At 40.5% G+C, this 7,847-nt stretch overlaps 1 protein-coding gene across 3 annotated transcripts in view; it reads left to right on the top strand.

The window, feature by feature from the left end:
- The window catches only part of CDKL5 (cyclin dependent kinase like 5), a 185,226-nt gene that overhangs the window by 20,866 nt on the left and 156,513 nt on the right, over positions 1 to 7,847 (top strand). The window lies entirely within an intron of this gene.

The following is a 7,847-nucleotide window of genomic DNA, read 5'->3' on the forward strand; positions in this document are numbered from 1 at the left end:
ACCTATGGAATCTAACTGTACCCAGGTTTCTTCTCTTTTAGAATGTGGAGTTTTGACCAGATATCATTTTCTATCGCATTTCAAGTGTATGGATCTCTGGGATGTGAATTAATTCACTGCATTGTTGCGATACCCAGTCACTGAAGTGGTAAACATAAGAGCACTTTGCAAGTTATACAATATTACTATCATCATTCATAGTAATCCTCAAGTGTTTTTAGTCCAGTTTTGCTGGAATATGCCCACCCCTCTTGCTCAGTTAACTGTAACCCCTCCCATTTTTCTAGACCTAGTTCAAATCCTCTTTCTTGTGTGAAACACAACCTCCCCACTCTAAAACAAGCACTCTTTTCTTTGAACATTTATAGCCACTGTGATCAGTATAGTTCATTTGGTAATCATGCATCTGAATCAGTTGATCTTGCCCTGTTGGCTTGATGTATTAACTAGGATCTTGAAATGTTTAACTCTTAATGGAACCAGTAAGTTTATTGAACACCTATATTACCCTTATGTCCGGGCACAGAGTTTTCATGTATTAATTTGGGTTTTCACAATTGAATTGTAAGATGCTGTTAAAACATAAACTGAGGCATGTTAAAATTTTTGAGAGAAAAAATCAATTTGAACTGGACAGTGCCAAGCAGGGAGTGTTAGGAGTCCTTGGCTGACAGGAGCCAGGGAAAAGTTTTATACAGAGAAGGTGTGGTGGCAAAGAAAGGAAATTATTTGATTGCCTATAGCTTAAAGCCTAGTTGGCTGTTTGTGATTGGCTGTCCCTAGGTTTCGATTTCATAAACTTGAGGCGTTTACAGGCTTAGGTTTTGCCTACAAAGGCCACCAAGGCATTAGAGCCATCTCAGTCTAATAGCCTCCTTGTTTCATTAATTTAACACTACTTTAAGAACGAAGACTATGATATGTACTTCCTGGTTTCATGAATGATTCCTTTATTTTTTAAATTTTTATCTATTTATTTATTTGGCTGCACTGGGTCTTAGTTGTGGCATGCGGGATCTTTTTGTTGTGGCGGGTGGGCTCTTAGTTGTGGTGCGTGGGCTTCTCTCTAGTTGCGATGCTCAGGTTTCTCTCTAGTTGTGGCATGTGGGTTTTCTCTTCTCTGGTTTTGGCGCGTGGGCTCCAGGGCGCGTGGGCTCCAGGGCGCGTGGGCTCCAGAGCACGTGGGCTCCAGAGTGCGTAGGCTCTGTAGTTTGTGGCATGTGGGCTCTCTAGTTGAGGTGTGCGAGCTCAGTAGTTGTGGCATGCTGTGGCACGTGGGCTTAGTTGCCCCACGGCATGTGGGATCTTAGTTCCCAGACCAGGGGTCGAACCCACGTCCCCTGCATTGGAAGGCGGATTCTTTACCACTGGACCACCAGGGAAGTCCCTGAATGATTCCTTTATACGTAACAAAACGTGGCATTGGGTGATTACATAGTTGATGTTTCATTAATGTTAAAATTGAGTTGCAAATATCATTCTCCTTTTCAGAACCAGTCTAGCATTTGTGATACTTGGATTTTTGTTAATATTGGTTCATATTTATATTTTCCTCTTTGTTTTCAAATACATTGACTTATTTCTTACTTATTTCTCCTCCACCAAGGTCGAAATGTTATCTTTCCTTAAATTGTTTACCTTGAATTTTCACGGATCCTTTTGGACAACTACCATTTCTCTCATATGTTATCTTTGTAAGATTTATTTCTGCAGTAATTTACTGAGGTCATTTAGTTTTACTTTCTGAACATCAAGATCAAAAGAAAAAATGTTAATAGAATTTTCATTATCCATAACGAATTTGGTTTTTAAAAGTGGTTTGAGGTTCAAACCAATAGCAGTCTAGCACCAGTTGAGGCTATTTTGAAGAGGCAGTTAATACTCCTGGAGTTTTCTGAAAGAGGTGGCCTTTGTACAGAGACTTTAGTAAGTGTTGGCAAGGTGTTTCTGGTGGGAACCCCCTTATTTGGTGGATTGAAGTCAATTATTGGAAAGTTAATTTTTAAAATTATTAAAGTTCTGAGTGATAAGAATGCACGTACAACAGAAATATTTTGCCATAAAGCATGTTTCCTTGCCAGTATTTTGATGTAGGGCCAAGGCTTTATTTTGAGTATGGATCAGCTGACTGAAGTTCTGTGTCATCTCTCTTGTAGGAATCCGTCCTGTCTGTGCAGTAGGTCCAGTTTTGATTTCTTGAAAGTGGAGCAATAATTTAGACAATTTATGAAACCATTTAGTGCAGGATTATAGATTTTAGCAGATATTTTCCTCCTTTTAATATTATCTAACTCAGATCTAATTTGACAGCCACATTTTTAAAGTGACATCATTTTTATTGAATCTTGCCATAGCATCCAACCTAATTTTCACAGAACTATAACCTTCTTTTAATTGGCTTATATACTGTTTAGTTGGAAACCATATCATGGTTACCACAAGAGGAGTGGACAAATATCAGTAGTTTTGGGGAAGAAATGCAAGTGACTTCTGGATGCCAGGCATGCAGCTCAATTTAAGTGAGCAGAAGTGTGAAGCTGAACTAAAACAGTTACCTATTAGCCAGAAACATTTTGTACTGTAGGCATCAGCTGGTCTGTTTTACAAAGGTAATGAGGAGTTGGTAACTGTTAGGTCTGTTAAGTGACATGCTGGAGGCCAATAGAGCTTGAGTGCACACAGCAAATGAACTTTTGTAGTACCTTTCATACTTTTCAGAAAGACCATTTTCCATCAATAACATGCTTTTTTTTTACAATATAACAGAGATAACTGAATTACTCAAGAGTGCTTGGAGAAAATCACTCTGTTCAAATAAGATTGCCATGAAGCCTCTTCCCCAAGTAGTTTCCCCCTTTTCCCAGACATAGGTAGTTTCTACCTCTTCTGGGCCTGTAAAACACCTCACATATACCTTTTTTTTTTTTTTCACGGTACGCGGGCCTCTCACTGTCATGGCCTCTCCCGTTGCGGAGCACAGGCTCCGGATGCGCAGGCTCAGCGGCCATGGCTCATGGGCCCAGCCGCTTCGCGGCATGTGGGATCTTCCCGGACCGGGGCACGATCCCATGCCCCCTGCATCAGGCAGGCGGACTCTCAACCACTGCACCACCAGGGGAGCCCTCACATATATGTTTTTGCATTTCTCACATGTGGTTAATTCACCTACCTGTTCTCTTCTATAAGCTCTTCCTGTAAGGAGCTTCTGTACAGCATGTCTGATCCATAGTTGGTGCCCAACAAATTGAATAAAAGAGAAGTTGTGGCCATTTAAACAGATGATACAACCCAATCTCCCTGAGATGTGGTTTTCACTGATGTGCCATAGAAAGTAAGCCATCATTATCTATAAATAAAGTCCGGAAAAGATTTTAGTATAGTTATATTCGGTTGAGTGTATTATAATCTATATGTCCAAGATACTGTGTTATGTCCACAAAGGTACTGAGTTTAAGAATACATGGTTCTTGCTGGAGAGGATGTGGAGAAAAGGGAACCCTCCTGCACTGTTGGGGGGAATGTAAGTTGGTGCAGCCACTGTGGAGAACTGTATGGAGGTTCTTTAAAAAACTAAAAATAGAATTACCATATGATTCAGCAATCCTACTTCTGGGCATATATCTGGACAAAACTATAACTCAAAAAGATACATGCACACCTATGTTCATAGCAGCGCTATTTACAATAGCCAAGACATGGAAACAACCGAATGCCCATCAACAGATGAATGGATAATGAAGATGTGGTGTATATATATATATATATATATATATATATATATATATATACACATACATACATACATACATATACACAATGGAATACTACTCAGCCATAAAAAAGAATGAAATAATGCCATTTGCAGCAACATGGATGGACCTAGAGATTATCATACGAAGTGAAGTAAGCCAGACAGAGAAAGACAAATACCATATGATATTGCTTATATGTGGAATCTAAAAAAAGACACAAATGAACCTATCTATGAAGCAGAAACAGACTCACAGACATAGAGAACAAACTTGTGGGTGCCATGGGGGCGGGATGGATTGGGAGTTTGGGATTAGCAAATGCAAACTGTTATATATATGTATAACCGAATCACTTTGTTGTACACCGGAAACTAACACAACATTGGGAATCAACTATACTTCAATTAAAAAATAATAATACATGGTTCTTGTCTGTGCACGTGTATCCTAATAGCACAATGGTAATTTATGGAGAGGCAAAATTAATTGGAGCCTGGAGGAATCTGAGCGGTTTGAGAGTAGATAGAACCTGAACTGGGCTTTGGATGGTAACAACAGTTAGGGCTTTTTGGCACGTATTTACTACTTTATGGCATTTGATAGTCTGGATCTCCTTCAAACTGTCTTCCCTTCTTCTCTCACACACTCCCAGTCTTCCTATTCCCATTTTTAGTCTCCTCCCTCTTCAGTATCTGTGTTTTCTTTAACATTCTACCTTTGGCCACCTTCCTCTTTCTGTCCTTGCGGTAATGCTTTATTGTTTTAACCCTAACCCTGCGCTTCTGGAAATATGCTTTTCTCTCTTCTGCACATCCACAACACTTCATAAGTGTCCCTTTTACAGCATTTCTCTCTCTCTCTCTCTCTCTTTTTTTTTCCACTATAGTTGTATACATACATTCCCTCTACTGGACTGTAGCTTCTGAGAGCAATTTGCATCTTTGCAGTTCTTGAAGTATCTAGTATATAGTTTGGTGAGTAGTAAGTGCCACATATCTTTCTTTTAAACTTCTTTCCCCAAACTCAGCCCCTCTTCCAGACTTTCCTTTTTCTGTTCATAGTACTAGAGTTCTTCCTTTAATTCCACATTCTGGTTAGCAAGTTCTGCTTCTGTCCTCAAAGTGTTATTCATAGCCACACCATTCTTTCCACTCTCATGCCAATTAAGAAAACAAATATTGAGGGTGTATTACATTCTAAGCACTGTGTAGGTGCTGGAAATACAAATATTACAGATCCAATCCCTTGTTGTTAGAATACTGGTGGGGCAGAGAGAGACACAGTCTGGTACTATCGAGACTATATATGTCAAACCCTTCTCTGTGCTGGGTGCTACTGTAACACAGACCTATTACAGTCCTTTTCCATAGGCTGCTTGCTCACCCCCAAGGGGAAGAGGCCTAGAAAGTACAGCTACTGGATTTCCTCCCAGGCTTTAGCCTTCTTTTGTCTTCTTCCTCCTTCCTTTTTAAGATTTCACATATAAGTGATAGCATACAGTGTTTATTTCACTTAGCATAATGCCCTTCAGTTTCATCCAAGTTGTTGCAAATAGCAGGATTTTCTTCCTTCTTCCTCCTCCATCTCCCTTCTTTCTCCTTCACCCTCCTCTTCCTTTTGGTTCCTGCCTTTGTAACTTGACTGTGTTGAGTGCTGTGTTCCTGTTGCCTTTTGCCATGGGAACTTGTGTTCTTTGCATGTCATTGTTATCATTAGCTACTGTTTGAGGGCTTACAGTGTGAAGTGTGTAGTAGAATGAAAAACAAGACCCATTTGAAATGCTACTAGTTAAATTCAGCAAGTTTCAAACTGAGTTCTTTTTTTGTTTGTTTGTTTTTATTAGTTATCAGTTTCATACATATTAGTGTATATATGTGAATCCCAATCTCCCAATTCATCCCAGCATGACCCCTGCCTCTCCCCGCCTGCTTTCCCCGCCTTGGTGTCCATACGTTTTTCTCTACATCTATGTCTCTATTTCTGCCTTGCAAACCAGTTCATCTGTACCATTTTTCTAGATTCCACATATATGCATTAATATACGATATTTATCAAACTGAGTTCTTGGTACCTGCAAAGTTCTATTCTAGGCATCTCCATATCCAAAGGCCAATAAGTCTCCCATAATCCTAGTCTAATTGATATGGAGACGCATATAATGATACAAAACCAAATATATTGTCACTAGAATTACAAATAAAGGGCTGTGGGGCTTCTGTATCACAGCATATCACATCCTCTTTGGGTTGCAGAGAGGGGAAGACACTATTCATATATGACTTCAGGTAGAGGGGTTGCTGTATGAAGTCAATCAATGAAAGAATGTCAGCTGTGGTGGTTGTGTATGCCGGGGAAGGGAATTGCTTGATGGAGTCATGGAGCAGGAAAGTATCAATATAATCTATACCACGTGGTTCTCAGAGTGTGGTCCCAGACCATCAGCATCAGCATCACCTGGAAACCTGTTAGAAATGCAAATTATTGGGCACCACTCCAGACCTACTGAACCAGAAACTCTGGGAGTTGATCCCAGAAATCTGGGTTTTAACAAGCCCTCCAGGTGGTTGTGATGTGCTGAAGTTTGAGAACCACTGGTCTACACTTGCTTGGTCAGAGAAAAGTCAGTTGCCCTTCGCTTGAAGAGTAGGGTTTAAGAAAAGCAGTGATGAGAACAAAAAGACAGGATTACAATAGAGACCTTGAATACTAGAGTAGGAGTATGTAGGGGCCCCTCAGGGAACCATTTCAGTTAAGGAAGGGACCTTCAGGGGGCTTACTTTAGGAAGAGTGAGCTGACAGACTTTTATATGGTGAATTAAAACTAAAAGATAATTGGAAGTGGTGAAGTAAATTAGGGGAGGAGTAGCCTTGGGAAATGAAAGGAAACCACTGCCAAGGAGCAATGTGGCTGGATAAGCCTTGACAGCCACCTGGGTAAGTGTCCGGACAAAGGTAACTGCCTCAGAATAAGCTGAGGCTTTGAACCTGGTGTTGGGAGAGCATGGTGGTGCCTTCTGACACAGTGTGGGCAGAGGGTAGTGATGCCACATGGTATATATAGGAAGTGGGATATGGGGGAAGGTAATTTTTTTCTAAAAATAAGAATAGCTTCTTCCCCAGAATGATACAGGCTCGGTGTAAGAAACTCCATGAGGGAAGGTGAGGGCGAAAGCAAAATCATTTCCAATCTCACCTTCCAGTGAAAAGCAATACATTTTTCTATTTAAATATCTGAGTATCCATTTGCTTATTTAATTAAACTTAGTGTTTTATACATAGAATTATACAATCCTAAAAACAGAATTCCTAAGGTAAATTGATCTTGAACACCTGTCAGTGTTACACACATGAGTGTACCCAGGTCAGTGTGTGTTTGGAAATTGATGAATTTTATATTTGAGAAACAAAAGGTTTATATAAGCAGCTGCTTGTTAAAGAGTGCAGTTTCATTTCACATGGTCATCAAAAGTCCTGTCCATATCATTTATTACAGAGGAAATCTGGCACAGAACAGTCTCAGATGTCTGGTATGCCAACATTAGTCTAGGGAGAAGAACCCCAGCTAACTCTGTGTGTGTGTGTGTGTGTGTGTGTGTGTGTGTGTGTATTTTTCTTTTTGTAATATGCCACAATTTTTATTGCAACCTGGCCATTTTTGTGAGGGTGGGGAGTTTGATCTCAAAAACAGTGTTCCATTTAAGGCTCTTTTATACAGAAATTGCCATCATGACTGATTATTCAAAATATCCTTAGTGTTGGAAGACTTACATGGTAAACATAAAACTCTTACACTTATTCAGTAGTGTACACTCAATGGAAAACAAAAAGGCATTAATAACAGCTATTTCTTTTAAGAAGATGTGCAGTGGTTAAGGATCCGCCTGCCAGCGCAGGGGACACAGGTTCGAGCCCTGGTCCGGGAAGATCCCACATGCCACGGAGCAACTAAGCCCGTGCGCCACAACTACTGAGCCAGCTCTCTAGAGCCTGTGAGCTGCAACTACTGAAGCCCACGTGCCACAACTACTGAAGCCCGCGTACCTAGAGCCCGTGCTCGCCAACAAGAGAAGCCACCGCAATGAGAAGCCCGTGCAC

Source organism: Phocoena sinus, chromosome X, assembly GCF_008692025.1.
Source record: "Phocoena sinus isolate mPhoSin1 chromosome X, mPhoSin1.pri, whole genome shotgun sequence".
Classification (NCBI taxonomy): domain Eukaryota; kingdom Metazoa; phylum Chordata; class Mammalia; order Artiodactyla; family Phocoenidae; genus Phocoena; species Phocoena sinus.